Raw genomic sequence first — 26,490 nt, 5'->3', positions numbered from 1 at the left:
AGTCATTCTGTCTTCCATGGGGTTGTCCAGCAATAATGCACCAAGTTCCCTGCAGTACACCCACCACACAGAGTAACACTAGGGAGCCTCTTGGGGTGCCTTCATGTACTCCATAGCTATTAGTCCCAGGTGAACGACACAGCTGGACTTTGGATGGACTCATGGATATTGTTGAGAGGATTGTGCCACCTGATGGGCCAACAGTGGTGTGACACCAGTGTCACCGGCCTGTGGTACCTAGGCCCATATCTGTGTAACTTGCTATCCTAGGATGTCTTGTGGTTGCAGTATACTCACTCAGAGAGTGCATGACATTATGGGGGTTATTACAACTTTGGAGGATGTGTTAATCCATCCCAAATGTGACGGATATACCACCAGCCGTATTACGAGTTCCATAGGATATAATGGACTCGTAATACGGATGGTGGTATATCCGTCACTTTATCGTCACTTTTGGGACAGATTAACACCTCCTCCAAAGTTGTAATAACCCCCTATGTGTTTCAGCCGTTCCACATTATAAGTGGCATGAAGGGGACAAACTGGCTCTTTACATTTGCTATATATGTGTGGTGGCATTAATGACCCATGTTGATATGAGTATACCAAAGGTTAACAGAGAACCTTCATAAACACTCATCATGACATGTTGTACTAAACAAACATCAGTTGTATGGCTTTGTGTTTAGGAAGATATGTGTTGCATATTCACATTGCAACTCCTCTTTACTCTATGATCGGTTGTGAGAAAACTGAGCTGATTGCAGAAGCTCCCTCACTGTTTGCCACCATTTTCAATTAATACTGGTGTTTTCTGACTCTGAGTATGCTCTGGACACTGCTAAAAAGTCCCAGGGCCTGTGCTCTGATTAATATGTTATATGAAAATTAGGCATAGACAACCTACCTATAATTTCCCAGTATGTGGTACGGCATGCAGGTTTTTGGATCCCCAGTATAGTGAGGGTACCTGCTGCTTTGGTGTCTAGTGTCATTTTAAAGGCAGGCCTGTCTTTCTGGATGCTTTACAATTTTTAAAGTTAACACCAAATTAAACTTTGGAATTAAAAGTACTTCCAAAGTCCTAAACTACCTTATTTTTACATATAACTCACCCATAAGGTCTGTCCCGGGTACCCCAGGTGTTATGTGCGGTGTAAATATAAACAGGGACTGTATAGAAAAATGTTATAAGCTCTGGTGAGGGAAAACAGCCAAATCCGTTTTTCCAATTATAGTGCATTAGCTCCGTAGGCTAACATTGGGAGGCTTATTTAAAAATAAGTATTCCTGCTAGCAGAGAGCTAAAACTGTCAAGTTTGTAATCAAATTAAAAGTTAGAATAAATGCAACAAGTTGCCAAAGTTGGATTTATTATAACTAATACAGAGAACAAGTTTTAGAACTCGTTCTGAAATTTACTAAAATCAGCCATCCAGTGCCTTTTCCTAATTGGTCAGTCTCTGGCAGCCAGAGTCAAGCTGCCTTAATGAGGTGTGATGGGGCCTGGGCTGAAACAAAGGAAGCATCTGGTGGGACAACAACTGCTGCAGCAGATGGCAGAAGAAGGTGGGGGTAGATTGTTCAAACTGTTTTTCAAAGGAAGGAAAGGCACCTGGGGCAGAATCTGAACTTTACCCATTTCCTGTTCCCTCAGCCAGATGAGAGCCCCAATAATTAGGTTAGGAGAGGGGCTGGAAGGGGTGTGTTAGGTAACCTTAGTCACAACCGTGGGTGGGCTTTGCCAGATGTAACCTCCAAGAAGACATTGTCTCCATGTTGGATTTTTAAAGGATGTTGCTTTCTGGAATTGATTTTGCCACACTTCACAGGAAGTGGTCACCCCAGAGGTGGGCACCCTGCATCCCATTGGTCAGGGATATCCCCCTCCGTACCAGCCCAGGAGCAAGGATAAATATAACAGAGCTGTACAGCATTTGAGAACCCTGCTGGAAGAAGAAAGTAGAGAAGAAGAACTGCCCTGCTAAGCCCCTGGTCTGCACCAGAAGGACTGCACAAAAAGGACTGCACCAGCTGCACACTTTGGGCTTCACCAAGAAAAGGACGCTACCTTGCTTCTGCAACTCCAGAGGGGACTCCCTATAAGCTACAGGGACAAAGAAGCTAACCAGAGTCCTCTGCATTAAGTCCTGCAAGAAGAGCCTTGATGACCAGCGTCCAGTGGCTACTTGAGGATTCTGACCAGGTGAATTCCGGTAACTGCAGTCCCAACTTCCAAGGAGCTACTCAGCACTTCTGGAACCCTGGATCAATTTTGTGGAGACTTCAAGGACCCAAAAAGGACCCCTGGAAAAAGATCCAGATGTTTGGAGAAGTTTGGAGCAGCTGTTGTAAAAAGCTTCACAAGCTGAAGAGGTGCATTGTGGTAGTTGTAGTCCCAGTCTCCAAGAAGCAAATCAGACCCTCTGAACCCTTGGCTAATGCTGTGGACTACTTTCCTGAAACAAGAAAAACTTCTGAAAGTGTAATAGTATTACATTGTGTGTGGCCTGAGCTCCGGACTTCGTCCCTATCCAGTGCAACTTTTTTGAAACCCTTTGAGCGCTATTTGCATCTAAGCGTTAGTTTTATTTTTAATGTTTAAAAATTCATATCTCTGGTTCCCTACATTGGATTTTTGTCATTTTGGTGTAATTTTAAAGATAAAAATATATCCTTTTTTTTAAAAAATTGATGTTTGATTTTTATTGTGTTATGTACTGTTTTGTTGATATGAAATGCTTTACACACATGTGTCCTAAGTTAAGCCTGACTGCTCGTGGGCCACTTTTCCAAGGGTTGAGCAAGGATTAATTTACTGAGATCTTAACTGGACCTAGTTGGGGGTTGTGGCCTATTGTTAGTGTAGGTTCCCACCTGCCCTTACCAACAAGCCACTGTTCAACATTTTTGGTGTGCAGTGGTGGAATCCAGTACTTAATATCATCATACAGTGTTGAAGTGAAGCAAAGTATAAATCCTCCTAATTGACTTAGAGCAAAATTGTTTTTGATTGTTAAAATTTCAATTAATTTTTTTAATTTCTCATTATTTATTTTTCTAAATTGTGCTGATCAATTTGTGCTAAAGTTTGTTTTGTGACCCAAAACTAGGGGTACCATACAGCTTGATCTGGCTAGCCTACCCACACTCACTGCAGCTGAGCTTAGGGTGTTGTGCAGAAAGATGGGGTACCTGCTGCTAACAACCTTAGGAAGGCTGCAATGTTTAGGTCTCTTAAAGCCTGGTCTGTTCTAGTAGAAGAAGAGAAAGCTCCAGAGATAGAGGAGGAGGGGGAATATGTCCTCCCCAACCCCCAGGAAGGGGATGATGATGATTACCTCTCAGCGCCCAGTTCCAAGCTAGTGGGAGGGGAGGATCTGTAATATCCACCAAGAGGAAGCAAAACTAGTTCTGAGGGATAGAGAATTTGAGGCCCAGATAGCCTACATAGCTTCAGAGGCAGATAATTTGGCCCTGGGGAAGAATAAGTGGGCAACAGAACAACAGAGATATGGTGGTAGCAAAGAAGAGTTTGAAGTGTCCAGAGGTGGTGGGGTTTGCACCAGACAACCTATGGGGATTATCGCTAACTACCAAGAGGGTTATGCCATTGACAAGTGGCTGTCAGCTTTTGAGAAGACTCTCATGATGAGAAAAGTTAGACCTGAGTACTGGGGTTCACTTCTATGGGAATCAATCCCAGTATCTGAGAGGGATAGGCTCCTGGCCCTGGGGGAGGATGAGACAGAGTCCAATCCCAGTATGAATCGATGTCTCATCATGAAGTTTGGTCTCTCCCCAGAGCAGTATAGGTTGACATTTAGGGACACCCAGAAGGTCAATACCAAGTCTTGGGTTGACTTTGTAGGCACCTCAGTTAAGGCCCTAGAGGGCTGGATACAGGGTAACAAAGAAAGTATCTATGAGGTGTTACACAATTTGATTATGATCATACTAATTGTATCTCAGAGAAGTTACACCACTATCTAGAAGACTCTAAGCTGTCTGGTCCCAGGGACCTGGGAGAGGCAGCTGATAAGTGATTGAGGACCAGAGAAATTACAATGCCCCACGAGGGGAACTCTAAGAAGGGGAGGTCAGGTCTATAAAAACCTAAGAAAGGAAGTGGTAAGCCCACCACAGAGACTCACTCATTACCTCAGAATCCAAAAAAAGAGAAGACTCCCAGTCTGACAAGAAGAAGCCAGGAGACCTAGGGTTAAAACGATCTTAGATAACAGGGTCTGCTGTGACTGCCAGCAGACAGGACACTTCAGAGGTGATACAGTCTGTCCCAAGAAGGTGGTTAGCACTCAGCTGTCCACTGTAGCCAAAGAGGAGGACTCCTCAGATGATGCGGCCCTCATAGCACTGTGCTGGGAGACAGGTCCAGATGGTAAGCTGGTGGTCCCCGAGGGTGGGAGTAGGCACTTTCACCCCATTCAGGTGAATGAGATCCCTACTACTGGCCTGAGAGACGCAAGTGCCAGTCACACCATAGTGAGTGACTAGCTCATATTCCCAGACATGTATGTGCCAGGCGAAACCAGGAAGGTAAGGGTAGCCCCAGATGAGGTAACAACCAAGCACATATCGCCATAGGGCCCCTAGAGAGGGAGGGTACCCTTGGCTGGTATAAGGCGGTGGTCAGTGCCGACCTCCCCTTTGATTGTATCCTGGGAAATGACCTCCCAGAGGTTGGTCTGATACCAGATGGGGCAGTCGTCCATGGCGTCTCCCCAACTAAACATTGTGAGGAGCCAAGCCCTACAGTTAGGAGACAGGGGTCCCCAAGAAAAGGAAAAAAGAAGAGGAAAGATTGACCACTCTTAAATATCCTAGTGCCTTATAACCCAGTGAGGGGGGAAGCTCATTGTTGGCACTAGTAAGGCTCCACCTGACCCCAAGGAAGTCCTGAGTAGTCAGGAAGCTGTTCAGCTGCAGGGTGAGGCCCCTGCACTCACACAAGGGAGAGTGGAGGAAGGGTGTCTGCCTCAGGATGTGGTAGCCTCACACTCTGAACAGCAAGAGAGGTGCCGGGATCCCACAGTGGCCCTTGAAGCAGCTTACCCACATGTGGTTCTAGCTTCTGACAGCTGTCAGTAGCCTTGGTTCGATACTGGCCTTGATAGCAGCACTGCACTTGACATAGGAGGCAGACCCCATAGCCAAAAGCAAAGTAAGCCCCACTGACCCTGTTGGTCATGGTAGGCTTTCTCAAGTGCTGGGTAACCTCTGTGGGTAAGCTAGGTGTTGCCCTAGCAAAGTTATGGATAGAAGAGGTGGGCACTTCACTGCCCAAACTAGCAGAGGAAGAGGAGAAGGACACCCATAGAGTGAGGTTTCAAGTTAAAATTTGTCCAGTTACTGTTGGGATGGGTCAAGGTTGGGATGAGTTGACAGGAGGATGTAAGGCAGAGTAAGCCCTGCAATCGTTCATCCAGTTTTCCTCACTTCCTTCCTTGCCTCAAAAGCCAGGAAAACTCCCCAGGGTTTGGCTGGGTCTCTTGGCTGTGTAGGCTGGGGGAGAGCGTTGTGTGAGAATGCTCGGCCGATTGCAGAAGTCCCTCACTTTTTGCCCCTTTTTTTCATAAAGCTATTTTTTCTGACTCTGATTGTGACCTGGGCACTGCTAATCAGTCCCAAGGCCTTTGCTCTTAACAAAATGTTATATGTAAATTAGGCATAGTTATGATTGCCTCTGACAACCTACTTATAATCCCTAGTATTTGGTAGGGCATGTAGATTTAGGAACCCCAGTACACTTAGTGCACCCGTAGGTGCACTGTTGTGGTGTTCAGTGTCACTTTAAAGGCAGGCCTGCCTTGCTGGCTGGTTTATCCCAAATTCGACTTTGGAATTAAAAGTGTGTTTGGAATTGACACCCATCATAATGTGTGTCTATTATGTGTGTTTACTTGAAGTCGGTGATGGATATGTGTTCAGACACAGTGTTCACCTGTGAATGTCCAGCCACATTCAAACACTATGGCCCTCATTGGGCCGCCCGCCAATCTCGCACCATCACCTGACTGCCAGTGTGGCAAGAACACCACCGGCCCTATTACGAGTTCCCCGCAGGGCCAGCCTGCCGAAATAGCATTTTCACCCGCCAGCCCTGCGGTGAACAGGGCTTTAACATTGACGTCAGCTCGTAATCGAGCTGGTGGCAATGTGGCAGTGCGGCGGGTGCAGCAGCACCTGTCGCGCTTTCCACTGTCTGTCATTCAGGCAGTGGAAAGCGCGATGGGGCTGTATATGGTGCACCCTGTACTGCCCATGTCAAGTGCACGGGCAGTGTAGGGCCAACCAGGGGGCCCCCGATGCCCCCATTCCACCATCCTTTCCATGGCGGTCCAACCACCATGAAATGGCTGGCAGATTGCTGAGTAGTAATCCCCAGGACAGCGCTGCATGCAGCACCACCCTTTCAGATTACAACCGACGAGACCGCCAGGCTGTTGACTGGCAGCAACCTGCAAGTGTCAGCGGTTGGACCGTGGCATCTCCGCCATGGTCGTAATGTGGCGGTCTGACCGCCACTGTGAGTCTGGCGATCTTAAGACTGACAGACTCATAATGAGGGCCTATATATGGGGATGCATCAGTGCTTGGCACCTTGGGTGGATGAACCTTGTTTTTTGTGATTTCTAATGGACAATTGTTTCATACTCAGATTATTGGTGTTGTGCCTTCACATTTGTACTAAGACTTCACTTATGGGAGTGAAGCCATTGTTTGTATCTGAGTGCAACTCACCAACATGGTAGGCTCCTTCAATGCTTTTTCCATTGGCATCTTAGCCTAGTGGGGTAAATGTGGGCACATTGTTGCTAGGTAAGCACTCTTGCACTGGCAAAGTTTAGTATTTATCATTTGTATGTGTTATATGAGATCTCCTAATGAAAATGATATGTGGTTGCATAGATAAACTGTAGCGGTTGGACTGTGTTCCTATCCGCATACTAAATGGATCACTTTGTTGTATTTGGACTCTTGCTCTAGGCAAGACTGCTGGTTTAGCGATGACAGCACTTTTGTTTGTAGCCAAACAAAGCCCATCCTACAACAAGTTGCAACTGTCGGCTAAACCCTCCCGGCCCACAAGCAGTACCTCAACAAAAGCACAAACAGTGAATGGTGATTTCTGGCAGCCTTTATGCATGGGATCAAGAATGCGACATCTCAGGGGAGTTGTGCTTAAACGGAGATTACCCTTTTCTCACATGAGCAACAAGTCTCAGTTACACACTGGCAATGAAGGAGATGCAGTAAAGTTTTCAATAGGTTTTATCAACAAGACTGCAATCTACTATAAAATGCATGAGCTGCACTGATAAGGATAATGAACAATACAAGAAACAGAATTGTAAAAGGAAGAGTAGTGAATATAAAGACCTCCACCATCTTGCAACAACGTGAAATGTGAAATAGTTCCTAACACCCTAGCTCAGAGAACCTAATCTCTAACCTAAAGAGAGCTAAGTGTGTTAAACCTAATCTGCTAGTACACTGTCAATGAGAAGAGCCCCCCAACCCTCGTTATCTTGGAATGAGCTCTCTGGATCAGACTCTGTGGAGACACGAAGGCTGGGTCTGCATCAAGGCAGCGTGTAGCCGAGATAGCGTTGATGGCATCTGGTAGGAATCCCTCTGATAACCTTGTCTGCTAGTTTATGGCCTAATGTGTGTGTCTGTATAGTGCTTGACTGTGTCACTGAAGCTCTGCTAACCAGAACCTCAGTGCTTATGCTCTCTCTACTTTTAACTTTGTCACTATAGGCTAGTGACTTCATTTACCAATTTCAATTGGCACACTGGACCCCCCCTTATGAGTCCTTAGTATATGGTACCTAGGTACCCAGGGCATTGGGTTTCCAGGAGATCCATATGGGCTGAAGCATTTCTTTTGCCACCCATAGGGAGCTCAGACAAACCCTTGCACAGGCCTGCCATTGCAGCTTGCATGAAATAACGCACACTTTATTTCACAGCCATTTTCACTGCACTTAAGTAACTTATAAGTCACCTATATGTCTAACCTTTGCTTGCAAGGGTACTAAGTGTGAGGGCACCCTTGCAATAGCAAGGGTGTCCCACATAGTTCAGGGCCAGTTCCTGGGACTTTGTGAGTGTGGGGACGCCATTACACATGTGCACTACACATAGGTCAATACCTATATGTAGCTTCACAATGCTAATTCCGAATATGGCCATGTAACATGTCTAAAATCATCGAATTGTCCCCCCATTCCACATCTGGTATTGGGGAGACAATTCCATGTATCCTGGGGGCTCTACTATGGACCCCCAGTACTGTCAAACTAGCTCTCTGAGGCTTGCACTGCAGCTACAGCTGCTGCCACCTCACAGACAGGGTTCTGCCCTCCTGGGGTCTGAGCAGTCCAGTCCCAGGAAGGCAGAATAAAGCATTTCCTCTGAGAGCAGGGTAGCCTCCCCCCGCCTCTGGAACTGCTTTGAAGGGCACAGATGGTGCCCTCCTTGCATAAGCTGGCCCAGGCACCAATTTTCCCCTGCTCTGGCATGAAACTGGAAACTGGACAAAGGAAAGGGGAATGACCACTCCCCTGTCCATCACTACACTAGGGGTGGTGCCCAGTGTGTCCCAGACTTCAGCCATCATGCTTTGCAAGGTGTGGGGGCACTCTGGAGGGCTCTGAGTGGCCAGTGCCAGCAGGTGACGTCAGAGACCTCTCCTGAAACGTCCTTACCTGATAAGGTAGCCAATCCCCCTCTCAGGGCTATTTAGGGTCTCTCCTGTGGGTTCTCTTCAGATTCTGCCTGCAAGTTTCCTTCAGGAGTCCTCTGCAACTACTACTTCATCCTCTGACCTCGGATCAACTGCAGCCTGCTCCAGGAACCGCTGTAACAGCAACAAAGTATCCACAAGGGATTACTTTTCCTCTGCAACTTCCGCTCCAGCCAGCAACTGCAACAGTTTCCATGGTGTGCATACTCTGAGGACTCCCTGTCTTCATCCTGCACCAGAAGGACAGAAGAAATCTCCAGTGGTGTGATGGAGACACTCCCCTGCTCACGCATGCACCTTCAAGACAACGAAAGGTACCCTTGGAACCCTCTCACTGCGACTAGCGTGCTCCTAAGGACACAAAGGGTGGACACCATCGACATAGACTGTCCTGCGGTCCTGCAGAAGGAACTTGTAGGAGGTAAGACCTTGCCTTCCCTGAGAGCAATCGTACCCCTATGTACTGCTGTCTTCTTCACCTGCTGAGGCCTTTGTGCACTATTTGCAAAATTCCTTCATGCACAGCCTGTCCCAGATCTCCAGCACTCCATCCTGCGATGCTCAACTCGCTGAGTTGTTCTCCGGCGGCGTGGGACCTTCTTTTGTTGTGCTGCACCAACTGCGTTTTACACCTCCTTTGTCCCCGTGTCCTGGGACTCCCGTGGGTGCTGCCTGGCATCCTGAGGGCTCTCTAAAGTGCTGAGAGCCCCCTCTTCCTCGTCACATAGAGTTGAGGTCCCCTATTCCCTCCTGGGTCCAGCCAGTGCCATTTTGATGCAAAATGCCTGTTTGTCGTAACCAAGGCTTGTTGGTGACTTCCAACGCGAAATCACGTCTGCATCCATCTACACGTCGTTGGACATCTTCTGCATCACGCAGGAACCCGCTGGCATCTTCCTCGGGTGCATTCCAGCAGTCTTTGTACAACCAGGGACTCTTATTTTGCACCCTCTTCTGGTTTGGCAGGGGCTCCTGCCCTTCCTGGAACTTCTTTCGACTTCTGGACTTGGTCCCCTTCTTTTGCCGGTCTTCAGGTCCAGAAATCCAGCAGTTGCTGTTTGCAGACTTGGTTGGTTACTGCAATATCCCAATCACGGAGTGTAGTGTGTCCTAAGGAAACTTGCAGTACTTTACTCTGATTTCTGAGCTCTGGGTGGGGTAATTTACTTACCTTTACTGTATTCTTACTTTCCCAGCAATTCTGCACACACTACACTTGTCTAGGGGGAATTCGTGATTCGCATTCTACTTTCTTAGCATATGTTTTCTGTTGCCCCTAGACCTATTTTCTCCCATTGCATTCTATAGTGTTTCCATTATCCTATGTCTAATTACTTGCCTTATTTTGGTGTCTAGTGTATATATTGTGTATAATACTTACCTCCAGAAGGAGTATTGCCTCTAAGATATTTTTGGTACTGTGTCACCCAAATAAACTACCTTTATTTTGGTAACACTGAGTATTGTCTTTACTTGTGTATAAGTACTGTGTAACTATATGTGGTATTGCAGGAGCTTTGCAGGTCTCCTAGTTCAGCCTAAGCTGCTCTGCTATAGCTACCTCTATCAGCGTAAGCTGCTAGAACACTACTGCTTCATTAATAAGGGATAACTGGACCTGGTACAAGGTGTAAGTACCCAAGGTACCCACTTCAAACCAGCCCAGCCTCCTACAAATCTACAATAAAATATGTGAGCTGCAATGATTAAGATAATGACAGGAGACAAAATCAGGATAGTATAAATGAGCGATGCGAATAGAAACAATCCTAACATTTAGCAAGAAACATAAGCACACAAACTTCTCCCTAAAAGCATACTGACTATCCTAAAGAGAGCAAGGTGTGATAACCCCAATCTGCCTAAACCATGTCCATGAGAAGTGCTCCCTGCCCCCATTACCTTGGAACAGGGTCGGCCTCCAGTCTCCAAGTCAGGCGATAAAGAGACATAAAGACTGAGGTCTGCTTCAAAATGTCATGCAGTGTAGATGGAATCTCCTGGATGTAACCCTCTTTAATGACCTTGGTCTCACGGAGTGTTTATATAAGGCCCATTTTATTGTTCGTGCAGACATCCTGACGTGGGTACGTACCTAAGTGTTAAATTGTGTGCGCAAACTTGGATGATCAGTACTATAACAAAAGTGCCTGACGTCTTCATATTCTGTGAAATAGAAGGACATTATGCCATTTCAATACGTCCATTACTGATAATGATGCTTTAGCGGAATGGCAACTGGTTATAGAATAAAACATTCCTTATAAAATACAGAAACTGCAAGTACTGATAAAATGAATAAAAGATTAATAATAAAACAGAGCATGTTTATCTAGGGAAAAGGGGCACAGACTTGCAAGCCGAGGTAAGCTAAACTCCTTCATCCGAGCAAACTAAAATGGATCCATGAAATTGCTTTCAATTAAGTGGCAGGTCTTGACTATAATGTGATCCAACAGGGGCAACTAGTGTCATGGCATGCAGTGCAGCATGGAAGAAATCTGGTTAAACATTTTCAGCTCTTTAATGAGTCTTACAGTGGCTTGGAAGACATGATTCATTTAATTTTCTGGGATGGGGTTTGATGTGGCCACCATTCGAGTAGAATAAAACCAGAACTTGATTTTGAAATCATACTCAAGAAGATACGCTTTCACTCTGCAGTAGAAAGACCACTGATAAAAAGCTGTCTAATTCTTCTTAGTGAATATAACAATCATCTGCTGTGCATGAAACACCTATTTGTCCGTGACACAGACACACAAAAACAGTTAACTGGAGAGCAACCCACTAAAAAATGATGCCTGGCTCCTGGTAGCACCTACTGTGGTTGCTTGCTGGGAAGCTGGAAGGGGCTGCGGGAACCTCAGGTTGTCCCCTGCATCCCCAAAGTGTAACTTAAGGTGGGTGTCTTAGGTTGGGATAAGACACCCAATTAAAACCACTAAAAATGAATACAAAATTAGTGTCAGGAGCTGCTCATTTATAATTCACTGCTGTAGGGAACATAATGAGGACTTTTAAATTATATTTTTTGTTCCTGGTGGTGCCTCTAGAAGGGGCAGCACCAACCATTTGTTATTAATGTTGTAGAGAGCTGCAGGGAGCTCAGAAGCCTCCCCAGCAAAATAAAAAGCACAATAAATCTCCTACGTCATTGAATCCATGACCCCAGGAGAGCTTTCCATATATTTGTTTTTTTTAAAGGAGTCATTAATGGATGTTTTCCATGTGACATATTCACAATCTCTTTTTGCTCATATAGAAAAATAATGTATGAATGTATGTTGTTCTACTATTATGTTGAAGCCCTTTGCTCGGTCTATTCACCCTGTCATTTCCAGCCTCACTATTGAATCGTATATGGATTGTTAATCCTTGGTCAAACATTTGAACTGAGGACATCAGCAGTGCAAGAGCTTGCATACTGATTGATAAAATACAATATGCCAACTCGAAATTGTCTCATAAACCAAAAGCTACATGGGTATTCTCATTTGGGCCTGACACATATTGTTTGAATCTAAGTACATGGAGCTCTGCTTTTATATTATTAATTACTCCCACAGCCACATGGATGGATATCATTATCTGCATGTGTTCATGCTTTAGTTATAGGACCAGTGTGAAGGTTGCATTAAATATTGGCTTCATCAAACTGTGCTTTCTGCCACTGTTTTTTGTCAAAGATTATCTTAAGTTTAATAATGCATGTTTTGTAAAAGTTAAGTTTCTGTTTGTGTGCAAATGTCAACATCAAAAGACAAAATAATTATACTTTTGTGAATTTTCAGTTATGTATCAATCTAAGTTAATGCATGCTGTCTTTGTCTTGCTTCATGTATTGTTTGTCATATAGGACATATGACATTTTTTATTTCTATTTGATTTCCATTGTGTACTAAAGTGTTTTAAATAAACTGCCTTCTGAAATGGTTTAATTTAATCTGTGTCTAGGTCTTTCATGTAGACTGAAAACACTGCATCACATGATGCCTTTCATGACACTATGGAGACAAATGAGCAATACTATATGATAACATTTTTCACAAGAGGAAGCAGGTTTCAGACTTAACAATATCGTACTGTTGCATTTGCTGTTACATATTCTGGCATTATTTATCTAAAAAGTTTAAACATATGCATCCTTTCAACACTGCAGCTTATCTGCTGCTATTTTGCAAAACAAAAATGTAGTTACATCAAACTTTGTAAGTAGTGTTATGTAATAATGACATGAACATGACAGATATTGACATGTTTTTTTAATCTTAAACTGACATTGCCTGTTGTGCCTCATATAACACTAATAGATTGCACATTTGCTATTGTATTTTTTTTACTGTGAGAAACATGTCAATGTACTGGTCAGTGCGTAATAGAAAATAATCATTGTGAAGAGTCGGATGTTGGAAATTACCCTTTCTGCAGGATTATCCACAACCTTTTTGCCTTTCTCCTCCTATTTTTCTGACCCTCTTTTTGCTGACTTTAGACATCTGGGCACGTTACCACTGCTAACCAGTGCTAAAGTGCATGTGCTCTCTCTGAGCTGAGCATGAATGGCTTACATCTGTTTGGCCTATTTAATTTACCTGTAAGTCCCTTGTAAAGTGGTATACTATATACCACCTGTAAGTTAAATGCTACTAGTGGGGCTGCAGCCCTGATTGTACCACCCACAGAAGTAGCCTTTCAAAGTTGTCTCAGGCCTGTGACTGCAGTGACTATGTGTGCAGTTTACTGCTACATTAACTTGGCAATTCAAACTACTTGCCAAGGCCTAAACTCCCTTTTTACTACAGCTAGGTCATGCCTAAGGTAGGCCTTAGGTAGCCTTATGGGCAGGGTGCTGTGTGTGTAAAAGGTAGGATATGCACTTTTATGTGTTACATGGCCTAGTAGTGACAAACAGCCTATTTTACTTTTCACTACTATGAGGGCTGTTCCTATCAAAGGTTAGCATGGGAAATTCCCTTATATATTTTGAAGTGGCAATTTCTGATCTGGAAGGAGTAGCATGGGCATGTTTGATATGTTTGGAATGAAAGTGAGAAATCCTGCTTACTGGTGTAGTTGATTTTACATTTCTAATTTAGAAATGGCACTTTTAGAAAGTGGACATTTCTTTGTGCTTATACCTATATGTGCTTTGCAGCCTGCCTCTAGTCCATGTCTAGGGCAGAGTGACAGATACATTTTTCCAGACAGCCACAATACAGGAGGGATTGGGTGCATCTACATAGTGATAGTCTTCCTGGGCTGGGAGAATGGGAGACTAGGCACGCTTACATTTGTTTGGGCTGTGTCTCTGCCTAACACAATGGGCTGATTTACCCCTACCAATGTCTGGAGCCAGGGCTGAGTTGAATGCGCTACACTTGAAAGGGACCCTTTGAAGTCACTCCCTGACCAAAGACATTTTGGAGTTTAAGTAGAGGGATCTGACCCCAGGATTCTTAAAGCACTTTTGGAACTGGGATGGAACTTCCGTAAGAAGGACTGCTGAGCTGCACCAAGGACTCATCTAGACTGTTTTTCTGTTGTTGCCCTGCTGTGTGCTGGGTGGCATAAAGGACTCACTGGATTGATTTTCGGTCTGTTGCCTTGCTGCCAGCTGCCCCCCTGACTCTATTGTGCTAAGGTCCTGTGGTGCTGCCAGGATAAACCACCTTTGAAGTTACTGGCTTTCTCATGCTGACCTGCCACTTATAGGACCCCTAGGAAGTATGCCACCTTGCTGCAACAGTAATTGTATGTGCTGGCCTGCAACCCTCCTTTGCACTCCTAAGTGTCCTCCTAGGGCTAAGGTGCCTCAGAATTGCCTGTGGGCTCCTGCTTCTGGCTCCCACAGTCCCCACCATCAGCTCATGGTGAGTGCTGTACATTTCACTTTATGTGTGTCATAAGCGTGTAGGGAGTGCTTGGCTGCCTCTCAGATCGTAGGCAGCACTTGCTAATGTCCCCACAACTTCCCAGCACCCAGGGCCCATGTTGCCACGAGAAAAGGGTCCTGCGCTTTCCTGTGTTTAGTGCAGCTCAAGTCAAAGTAGCAAGCTGTAGGAAAGTACCCTCTTTCTTGGCATGGTTACCCCCTTTTTCTGCTTGATGTCAGTGTGTTTGACTGTGTTCACTGGGATCCTGCTAACCAGGACACCAGTGGTTATGCTCTTGATCGCAGAACTCTGTATTTCACCCACAGTTGGCACACTGGTTCCCCATTATATGTCCCTAGTATATGGTATCTAGGTACCCAGGTCTTTGTGATTCCAGGGAATCCCTATGGGCTGCAGCATTTATTTTGCCACCCATAGGGAGCGCAAGCAAAGGCTTCTGCAGGAATGCCAGTGCAACCTCTGTGTAAAGGTGCAATCACCCTTTCACTGCCATTTTTTAATACACCTGATTACTTATAAGTCACCACTATGGCAGGCCTTCTAGCCAGAGGGCAGGGTGAAAGGTACCTGTGTGTGAGAACATCCTGCACTATCAGAGGTGCCCCCACAAACTCCAGGCCCATTTTCCCAGACTTCATGACTGTGGGGACGCCATTTTACTTGTGCACAGGACATAGGTCACTACCTATGTCCAGCTACATAATATTAACTCTGAACATAGGCATGTTTGGTATCAAACCTGTTGGAATAATACCCCAAGGCTTTTGCAAACATTGGTTGTATGATTCAATGCAAACTGGGGGCTCCTTAGAGGACCCCCCCAGTACTAACATTACAGCCTTCTAAGGGTTCCCAAGCTGCTGCCACCTCCCAGACAGGTTTCTGCCCTCCTGTTTCTTGAGAAGCTCGAGCCCAGGAAGGCAGAACAAAGGATTTCCTTTAGAATAGGGGTGTTACACCCTCTTCCTTTAGAAATAGGAGTTACAGGCTTGGGAGGGGAAGCCTCCTCAAGCCACTGGAAATGCTTTAAAGGGCACATTTGGTGTTATCCTTGCACAAACCAGTCTACACCAGTTCAGGGACTGCCAGTACAAAACTGGACAAAGGAAAGAGGAGTGACTCCCCTGTCCATCACCACCCCAGTGGTTGTTCTCAGAGCTTCTCCAGAGGGTCTCTGGGTTTTGCCATCTTGGATTCAAGGTTGGCAGGGAACTCTGGGAGCATCTGAGTGGCCAGTGCCAGCAGGTGATGTCAGAGCCCCCTCCTGATAGGTGGTCACTCAGCTAGGTGACCTATCTCCCTTTCAGGGCTATTTAGGGTCTCTCCTTTGGGTGGTTCCTCAGATTCGGATTGCAAGACTCCAGCAGGAATCCTCTGCACCCTCTACTTCAACTACTTTCAAAGAAACTACATCTGGACTCTTCAAGACCCTACAAGCGGCAACAAAGATTCAAGACACCTTCTGCAACATTGCATCTCTGGCTCCTTCAAGCAACTGCAACATTTTCCCAGTTGTGCATCCTCTGAGTACAGTCCGTCTTCAGCCTGCATCAGAAGAAAGAAGGAATCTCCTTTGGAGTGAAGGAGTCACTCCCCTGCTTTTGCAGGCACCAACTGTGACGACGACCAGCTGCGTGGATCCCCTCTCCTGCTGCGTTGCGTGGACCCTGCATCACGGGTGGTGGACTGAAGTGGTCCCAACGGTCCTCTCTTCCAACTCTCCAACTTGGGTGAAGGTAAGCCCTTACCTGCCCACGCAGGACAGTACCCCTGTGCACTGCGTCCTTTGCAGCTGCCAAGGCCTATTGGCACACTTCCTCCAAGATCTTCAGGCATCTTGAAGCTCCAGCCCGAGCACTCCTCCCTGTGACGCACAGCTCCCTGAGCGGTTCTCTGGTGGCGTGGGAGTCTTTTTCATAGTGCAGTGTGGGCCTCTTTTGTGACTTTCCTGTCCCCATCCTGTGGGACTCCTGTGGATGCTGCCTGGTCTGCTGTGGGCTTTCTGTGCTGCTGATGGCTCCCTCTGACTTCCCCTCCTGCATTGAATCCATCTGGTCCTTCCTGGTCTCCAGCAGCACCATTTTACACTAACCGCAAACTTTGCGCGTGCCAAGGCTTATTGATTGACTTTGACGACGCAAACCTGACTGCAATCCTCCATCGGGCGTGGGACACCACCTGCACCCTCCAGGAACCCGACTTCATCTTCTTGGGTGCAGCGCTCACTCTTCTTCTTCTCCAGTGGTTCACTTCTTGCACCTTCATCCTGGTGGGTAGGGGCTCCTGCCCTACTGGACTCTCCTGTGCTTCTTGGACTGGGTCCCCATTTTTCATAGGTCCTCTGGTCCAGGAATTCACTGTTGGTGTCTTGCAGTCTCCTCTGGGTTTTGCAATATTCTTCTTTTCTTCTTTGTGTGTGTTCTGGGAAACTTAATGTGATTTACTCCTGTTTTCCTGTTCGCTGGGGTGGGTTGTGGCACATACCTTTGGGCTTTCCTAGTACTTCCAGTTCCGTCTACACACTACCCTTGCCTAGGTGGGGGACCGACTTTCGCATTCCACTTTATTAGTGCCTTGTACATACGTAATTTTCAAATCAAAAATAAAATTAATCACATTAACGTCAGGGAAGGATCAATAATTATTACAAATATGTACAAGGCATGTAACAGATTTCTTCACAACTATTTCACACCTCACATCTGTCATGAATGTACTATGTACTCTGACTCTTTTTTTCGTACTACACATCAATAAGCGTGTCTCAGTTCTATAAGTCCAATATTTTTTCCCTTCATGTTTAACAGACATCCTGGATAAAATAGAATGCATCTTGAAGTACTTATTAACTAAAACATCATTATGTTTGACAGTATTTTATGAAATCAGAATGCCATATCTGTTCATTATAATACCGGTATTAGTTTTGTAAGACTGACACCAAACGAGTTCTATATCGTTAATCCCACAACAGTAATGTTCAATATTCAGGTACTGGCCCCCTCCATGAACAACATGCTATCCACAGTACAACAACTGTATGCAAATATCATTACTTCAGGTATTCTGGTGTGTGACAATGTCAATCAAAACCTACTTATAATGCATTCAGCTATGTTTAAAACTATCTGAAGGGAGTTTGATGCTTTCTGAGGAAGTATAAATAATTTAGGGACACACTCTGTGACAGATGCAAAAAACCAAGGTGGTGGATGGAATGCTTTAATTAATGTCAGCCACTGACAATCTCTCCGGCCACATCCCAATCTCTCATTTTTTGCCCACCATGTCACCTCAGTTTGGACCCAGTCATATGCAAATGAGTCTTCACCTCATAAGAAGAGTCCAGACTGAACTGCCAGGCTAGGTCCTCCCTGAAGCAGAACACAAGCAAACTAGGACTGGTTTCATCCTAGTTAGGGCTTTTCATCCAGGTATAGCCTGGCTCCAGTGGCACAGTGAGACCCGGGTCCACGTCTGGGCATATCCGGTGAACTTAAAGTGGCTAATGTAAAAACAAAAGGTGATGAATCAAAATCTTGAATTACTCTCATTCACTGGCAATCGTCCAGGCCACATCCGAGTCCACAGTTTTTTGCTCAACATGCCACCTCAGTTTGGACCCAGCCATATGCAAACCAGTCTTGACCCTGCCCCTCATGGTAACAGTCCAGCCCAAACTGCCAGGCCAGGCCAGGTTCTCCCTTAACCGGAACACAAGCAACCTAGGATCTAGTTAGGGTTCTTCAGCCAGGTATACTGGTTTGTGAAATTATCAACCACCCATGAATGAAACTATCTGAAGGGAGTTAAATACTTGGTGTGGAAGTATAAACAATTAGTGACAAGCTTTGTGAAACAAGCATAGCATGTGGACATGTTTGGCAACATATTCTAATTTGAAATAATAATGACTTCGGGCCTGATTTTGATCTGTGCAGACAAGTTACTCTGTCACAACGGTGATGGATTTCCTGTTCGTCAAAATATAAATCTCATTATATACTATAGGATATATATTTCATGGGAGAGGATATCTATCACCATTGTGATGGAGTAACTTGTCCTCGGATATCTAAATCAGGTCCTTACATGGTCACGTACTGGTGTGGCAAGTAATGTATACCTCTCTATTCCTCTGTTGTAGATTCCAGAACAAGACAACACACACTGGTTCTGTACTGTCAACTCGGTCAGAACATGATACAATGCAAGCCTTCAAACTGACCACCATACCTTCTGCTGTAACAGAAATAGAAGAAAAATCGCCAGGCTAATCAGCGCAACTGTGCCTCCCCTTTGAGAAGTGTCTTGTTTCTTGTCTCAATCTTCCACCATATGCATCTTGTCAAGTAGCAGTGTACTTCACAGAAAATAAATAAAGGTGCCCCTTGTATTAGCAATTTTAGGTCTGGGATAAGGGGGTAACAAACAGCAAAACATGAATACAGAATCCAACTCGACCTGAATTTCTTCACAAATGGCTCAAAACGGCTCAAAGGTCTCACCAGAAGCAATACTATTTAAACTAAAAATACATTTGTTACATTGACTAATATATATATTTTTTTTATTATCATTTATCATGTCAGTATTTTATACACAATTTATTACACAATGCTGTACATCTTTTTCTACAGTTACAATGTATACTTATTAACTATTTACATCATATTCTTTTTCTTAAAAACACACATTAGCAAACAAAGAATCACTGATAATGTTTTAATACAGAAAACTGTACACATTTGACTGCATTCAACAAATCCGCCTTTTTCTTCCCCCCAATGTCACACTACCACTCGCTCCTTCATTCATATTGAGACATTCATTCTCTCACACATACCATTCATAACCTTTCAGCCACTCATCACATACACTACAGATTACAACAGGAAAGAAAGTCTCCATTTTCAATCGTTGCTGTGTTGCGGGCTAGGATATCTCACAAAACCATTCAACACATGTTTCAGTGGTATAAAAAGATTGTCCATCCACCTTCTTCAGGACCACCTATAGAAGCATGTCAATACTGCTGGATCTTGGGGGGGGGGGGAAGAATCCTGGATTCTATACCTCACAAAGCTAAAAATTAAAAAGTCGGTCCTACTTTGCAGAAAGTACGGAGATGCTGTTCTAAGCCCTAGGATCCTATTTGCAGTGAGGATAGCTTAAAATAAGTTGAAACTTGGTTCTATATATTCTCAAAACTCCTGTGGAGGTGATATCTAATAACTTTGTTGGGGTGTCAGGATAATGAAGTTGGGACTTCCTGATTGTTGAATCTTTCACCATGTGTCCGACCGGGCTCTCAGTCTTGTAGCAATGTCCTGTCACTAGCAACCTCTACTTTGGCCACCCTATTCTGTGTTCATGGTGCATGTCTGCATGTGTCTCAATAGGTCAGGGAAGCTATATGACCACTGCACATGTGTCACTGGGACCAGCACAATCTGCTTAGACAAGAGTTCCTGTTGGGAAGGAGGGTGTGACTTTGGACTTAGTAAATTTCACCACAAGCTGATATGTACAAGTTTACAAGATTATCTACTTGCTTGAGGTACGGAAGGACCTCCTGGAGCAGGAATTTCAGGTCAGGAGGCTGTGAGGTGAATTGTTGTAAGAAACGTTCATTGACTCACAGTGGCAGAATATGACTTGGCTGCAGCTTTCCATGGCAAACCAGCATCCACTACACCATTATTGGCTGAGTGGGTTACAGATACTATCACACATTCACTTACAACAACATCTGCAACACAACCTTCTGTATCTGTCCTGATTTTTCTGCTACATAAGCTGATTCACCAAACAACTAAGGGGCATATCTGCGAAAAAGTTATGCAGCGCAGCAAGTCTCCTTGCTGTTCTAAACTGCATGACAGTAAAAGGGCAAGAATGTGCCCTATTTAAGGCAATATGGTGATTTCCTGCCTTTTTCCCTAGGCTGGCACTCTTTTGGCAGTCTAGCACCAATGCAGACACCCTTGGATACCTTCCTGCACAAAAACAATCATGAGAGGCATATTCCTCTTTCTATCTGTGCTGCAATATGCAGCATGCATAGAAAAAGGAAGTAACAAGGAGAAATAACAATATTTCCCCTTATTATGCCTCCCCTTGGAAGGCGTATATTTTTAGTGCATTCACAGATTTACCAGCTCTGGTAAATCTGGAAATGCAATCAAAAACCTTGGGAGTTACATGGAATCTCCCACACAACAACCATGGAATGCCTTCCCAGGGCAGAGTAAGGCAACACAGTGATTTGCTCTGCATTGCCTTACTCCAGATTTTTGGAGCCACTCAGAGCCATGCAAAGTGGCCTTGTGTGGCTTTATAAATCTGACTTCAGGTTTATATCACTTTTACACCATGCTGCGTGGTGCAAAGGTGACACAAACTGCATCTTAAATAGGCCCCTAAGGGTTTTTGAAATTTGCATAAGTTGCTTTCACAACATTATACATAACTTTGGGAAAATCAAGCGAGGAGACACACATTTTTATTCAAAATCTGAAAACACTATTTAGCACTATATTTTTGCATACAATGTGCCTTTGTGTCCATTTTTGACACAAGGGAAGCATTTTGCGAGAAAAATGTATTCCAAAAAACACAATTGGAGTGATCAGCAGCAGCTTGCATTCTGGTCATTCGCGTTATTGCTGTATGCTCACAATAAAGGTTTGCCATGAACAGCATGTAATTACATACTGTGCTGCAATGGTATCAATTGGGGAATTTCTTGTGACAAGCATAATGTAAAATTCCCAAAATTATACAAATTAAGCAGGAAGTAATTACATTCACCAGGGCCTACAGAAAACCCACTATCAGGATCAGCCACAACAGACCCTGTTGCCGAAAACTATAGTCAGAGATTTCACCATAGGTAACGCATACTTTAAAGTAAAATTTGTCTTGCTTAACTTGTTCTTAGTGTCACCTGTATGAATTCAAACAGTCTGACATTTACCTTGTTTTTATTCATCAGATGTTAGAAATGGGGTTTCTTGTTGGCTAAGGTATGCACCTAAGCCAGGCTGAACTCACCACTCTAGTCAGGGCAAGTCAGTTTCACACCAAAGATAATCTATGCTCACTCCCTGGTAGCTTGGCACTGAGCAGTTAGGCTTATCCTCAGAGGTCATGTGTAAAGCGTTTGTGCAATACACCAACATCAGTGACACAATAAAGACACCACGAAAGGGATTCTACACGTGATTATGTAAAAATATGCTTCTATAATAAATATGTACATAGCAGAGGCCAAAAATGACAGGGTATCAAACATATTGGGCAGGTTAGGAAAGAATTTAAATTCTATTCATCATCTTTGAATGTAGGTGAACCAAAGTGACCTGAAGCAGAGATACTGTCCATCTGACATACATACAGGGGATGGTACTTGTGACCCTGAGCTTTGCACAACAAACACAACCTAGATTAGTGATCACTTAGGGCCTGTAATGTAATAAGCAGTCCAGGGCAGATTATAGAAGAAAAACACATGAGCAATCACTTTCAAGTACTGTACAAAGCACATGATTCACCAGAAAACCATATGACACGGCACACCTGTGCTCCTAATAAGTTCTGTACGGTAATAATGATCATCAAGCAATGGTATAAAGACATCTGCATGTCCAATAAACATAAATCATTTTGGGAATTCCCTGGATCCATGAAACAGGAGGTCTCCATTGAACACTCTCCCCAAATGCAGGGAATTAACCTAGTGCCCCCAAGGTATGAGGTATGTACACAAGCTGGGGCCCACACTATTTACTTAGGCAGGAGGTGGGCATCTTTGGGTCCCCCGCACAGATTTGCAGTGGCCTGCAGGCATGTGGGGCAGCAACTGGTCAAGGAGGCAGTCCAGCACTGTTCAGGTGCTTTGGTACTAAACTAAAGATACTTTATTTTGGTGACACAAATACCGAAAATACCATAGAGACTATACTAACTTAGGAGGTAAATAATACAGAAAATTATATACATTAGTTTGCAGAAATAGGCATGAAAACAGTTAGAAACAGTGCAATTAGTGAAAATCACAAAAAAAAGAAATGGGCCTAGGGGTAGCTTGTAACAATGCCAAGAAAGGTATCAAATTAAAGGGGACATTAAATGTGATACAATAGTGCGGTCAACATTTATGTCAAATTTAATGCTAGCAACTTTTGCGAAAGTTGCCATTCTTTGACCCAGCTGGTCCAGTGGTTTTGCAGAGGCAGTGGGACTGAGACAGGTTTCTGCCCATCTGGGGAGACTTGTGAACGACTCCTAGGCCAGGAACACTGTAAATGTGACCCTGCCTCACAGTATGGGCTGCAAATGGTGCTATCCCAAAGGGCAGGCATCAGAAGTGATACTGCCTTTGAAGGGCTGCTGCAACAAAACTCTTCTGTGCAGGAAGCCTTTTGTTTCCCCTAAACAGGGTGGAGCAAGAGCCAAGGAAGGGAAAACCAGCTCCAAAGCCAGTTTTCCATGGGCGTACAGCCCATGGTAGCCACATCCCCGGGAACTGGCTACCGAGGTCCTTACACTCAAGGAAGACTTCAGCCCTGCTGTTTGTGGCATGCAAGATATACTCTGGGATTGCGAGATGCCTCACATCACCAAAACTGTGTCACCAGACAGGTGGGAACCCACTAGTCCATTGGCTAGTGACCGCATTCTATCCTTGGGGCGCTTTACTGGAACATAAGGGGCACCCCTGTCACCCGAGACTTCGGTACTTATTGGTTTTGGATCAAGGACAAGAAAAATACCACTTTGCACCTGTTGGAAGTGCACAAGAGGAGGCTGTGATGTCAGAGCAAATGAAGAAGCTATAATTTGTGCTAGAGGAGTTTGGACCCTGTTCTGTCTGCCTGGCTCAGGGAAAAGTTGATTTCTAGTACCAATCCGAATCAGAGACTCAAAGTGTCAGTTGGCTGCCTCCCCAGAACCGCACTGGGGACATTAACACTGGAAGACTCCAAGACCTCCATACTGTCAGATTTGGTCACCCAACCCACGTCGGAGTAACTGAACTCAGCATTACAAACTCTTACAAACGTTTCTAACGTTTTCACATCTTTGACTTGACATTGCTTGTTTGCTGTTGATGTTCAGGTTTCTAAATACTTTAAAAAATCATATCTCTGGAACCCTCCAGTGATTTTTTGTCAACAGGGACTCTAGAAATTCATAATAATATATGCTGTATTTTTTTACATTGTTGTTGTGTCTTCTTCTTGTTTGGTGACTTCCTTATTCCATTGTTTGGTGCTGTTAGATGTTTTACATTTTTACATATTGCTCCTTTGTTACCTCTTGCTGCTGTGTGCCATAGCTACCAAAGGGTTGAGCTGAAGGTTAAGTAAATAACTCTGAATGCACCCAAGGAGATCAATGTGAGTGTACTGCACAATGAGGCCACTACCTTATTATATGGTACACCCATTTTCTTACACTTTTATTTTCTTCTTTTGCTTATTCATTCCTATATTCAATTCTATCTCCCCTTTATCCTGCTTTTAATGCAGTTATTTCTACACCTTTCTTAAATTTGATCTCATTATTTCTCTCATCTCATGCCTAACTTTTTTCCCAGCTTTGAAACCGCAGTTGCTCCCCGTGTCATCTCACCTCAAGTGAAAGCCATGTTTGTGGGCATTCACATACATTCAAGGCTAACCACAACTTGCAATGCCAGCTTTCCTAACCATTGTGTGAAATTAACCACTTCAGTGTGGAGGAAAAGATTTTCTTGAGCACTAAAAGGATTTTCAGTTTTTTTTTTGTATCTACAGCTTGCTGCTCTCCATGTGCTCTGACACTTCAGACACTGAAAGTGAAATCACCCACAGCTTTTAACCTCACACTACTCCCACTACGATCATTGTTTGAGGACATATTTCAGATCTGTGAGATCTTATCTCCACGAGAGGTACTGTTTGAAAGGGGAGAATGTCTCCCTTCAAAAAGTGCCTCTCTGTAGTGGATCCTACTTAGTGTTCATTGAAGAAAGGTGGTCTCTGAGCAGGGACCCGCCCACAAACCACCAGCTCCACTTACATGCCACCTCAGACATTTCAGAAACCTAGAAACCAATATGAATCCAGGTTGTGGCTTATGAGGGTCCAAGAAAGCTTTGTTGCTCAGAGTGCCTTGTAAAAATCAGAGTATGGATTGAAAATATGTTCCCATATTTAAGTGACAAGGAACTATGTGTGAAAAAATCAGGATTGGAAACTGTACCCCTAATAACCTGGAGAGAGGTGGTCAACCTACATTCATGTTTAAAACAATAAATAAGACTGATGATACTTCTGATGTCACAGTCTATGCAACTTTTACTTTTTTTTTTTTTTAAATAAAGAATGTGCCAGTGAAAGTGAGTGAACATTACGATGACCATGCAATATCATCTGCTGTGGCTGTGTATGTGTGACATTGTTGCTTACATGACAAATAGCTGGACAGCAAGAGAGGGGTGTATATATCAGATTGTTTTGACCATCAAATGTGTTACATTTTTATAGAGTACTTACTACTGCATACTCCGGCTTCAATTCCTGTGATGCTTCCAGTATTCAGAATCTCCAACACTTTCTCCTCTGTGGACCAGAGGTTGAGAAACCTGAGAGACCCACAACCTGATGGGACTAGGCAAAGGGAACAGACTTTGCTCTGCAGGTCATTTCACCTGTTGTGGATATTGTCCTGGAGGTGGAGGACTTTGGACGCAGCATTCAACCTCTCTACAGTTTTAAACCACAGTTCCCTATTTTGACTCATGGCTGCAGTTAGCACTTGTTCTTCAAACAACTGTGGGTATACCCTGACAATTTCATTCTTCTCATGGCTGCAGCTTGCACTTGTTCTTCAAACAACTGTGGGTGTACCCTCACAATTTTGTCCATCGTTATTGGTAGAAAATTCTCTGTGATCTGAGGGGCTCCTCTGCCTACCCTGGCTGATGCTTTCTTGGTGCAAGAATAAGGATGGTAGCATTATCCAATCAGTTCATTTCATTTATATACTTTATTTGAAAATTATTCAAAAACCTGTAAAATGAAAAACAAATATCATACATTATAAAAAAAAATCATACAAATCACAATCAAATACATACCTATCATCACAAGGCAGACAAGGCCTAATGTTCTATGCCATAAAGAGACAACAGATAGCTCAATCAAAAGCATTGAAACAAATTATCAATCAGAAAACAAATGTCTTATTTTAAGTGTCTCTGAGAAAAAAACTAACAAAAATTAACACAAAAAACATCTTCCAATATTTGCAGAAATAATAGGGCTGGCTGATCTTGCTTAAAAAAGCGGAAGGAGAAACATGTTCCTCTTGGGAAGGCTAAGATCCAATGGAATTGGTTCAATCTAAATCTTGTAGGCAAAAATCGTTGATTAGGTACACTATCCCGAAAGAGATAATATTCCCTCAGTGGGACTATCTTGCACAAATTGTAAGATCAGTTGGAGGATCTTAATAATTCAGACCCTTCTCTGTGACGCTGGTGGGCTGAAATAAACAACTTCTTTGTCCACCCCAGTACAAAATTTTATCAAATCTCTCAAAGAGCTCTGGACGACCCAAGCTAGAAAACAAGGAGGTCTGGAGGTTAATCCTTGGAATTCTCAAGGCATAACCAAGGGCTAGACATTCCCTTAAAATTACTCAGTTATCCACTAGACTAAACAGAGATCCATCTCTAGATACCGTGCTCCTAACTTCCAACTTGTGAACTATAAAAACAGGGTCACATTTTGGAACATACGAAAGGCATCCAAGGTAGCTATTTTC

Source organism: Pleurodeles waltl, chromosome 1_2, assembly GCF_031143425.1.
Source record: "Pleurodeles waltl isolate 20211129_DDA chromosome 1_2, aPleWal1.hap1.20221129, whole genome shotgun sequence".
NCBI classification, from domain to species: Eukaryota; Metazoa; Chordata; class Amphibia; order Caudata; family Salamandridae; genus Pleurodeles; species Pleurodeles waltl.
This window is presented reverse-complemented; position numbering follows the sequence as displayed.